The sequence below is a fragment of the Octopus bimaculoides genome, chromosome 20, assembly GCF_001194135.2.
Source record: "Octopus bimaculoides isolate UCB-OBI-ISO-001 chromosome 20, ASM119413v2, whole genome shotgun sequence".
Taxonomy (NCBI): Eukaryota; Metazoa; Mollusca; class Cephalopoda; order Octopoda; family Octopodidae; genus Octopus; species Octopus bimaculoides.
In genome coordinates, this window is record NC_069000.1 from 1,753,069 (window position 1) to 1,753,398 (window position 330).

The window sequence follows — 330 nt, forward strand, 5'->3', positions numbered from 1 at the left end:
TATATATATATATATATATATATATATATATATTCGTGTTCCGTGGGAAGAGCCATTTTAACGATGCGTCCTGCCCTTACTCTTCGAAACGCCTGTGTTACAATGGGGGTAGCTGATGAAGGAAAATGTTCTGTGTGGCCTGTGTGTTTTCTGTACTCTGGTTATTATTTTTTTTGTATACGTTTTGTTTGCAATGTCCTGTACCCAGATATGCACTTATATATACAGGTAGACGTAGGTATGCACATACCTGTACGTATATATGCATATACTCATTTATTATTTGTTTTATTTATATATATATATATATATATATATATATATATATAT

At 30.6% G+C, this 330-nt stretch overlaps 1 protein-coding gene across 1 annotated transcript in view; it reads left to right on the forward strand.

The window, feature by feature from the left end:
* LOC106867441 (allene oxide synthase-lipoxygenase protein) overlaps window positions 1–330 on the forward strand; it is a 43,106-nt gene that overhangs the window by 25,867 nt on the left and 16,909 nt on the right. The window lies entirely within an intron of this gene.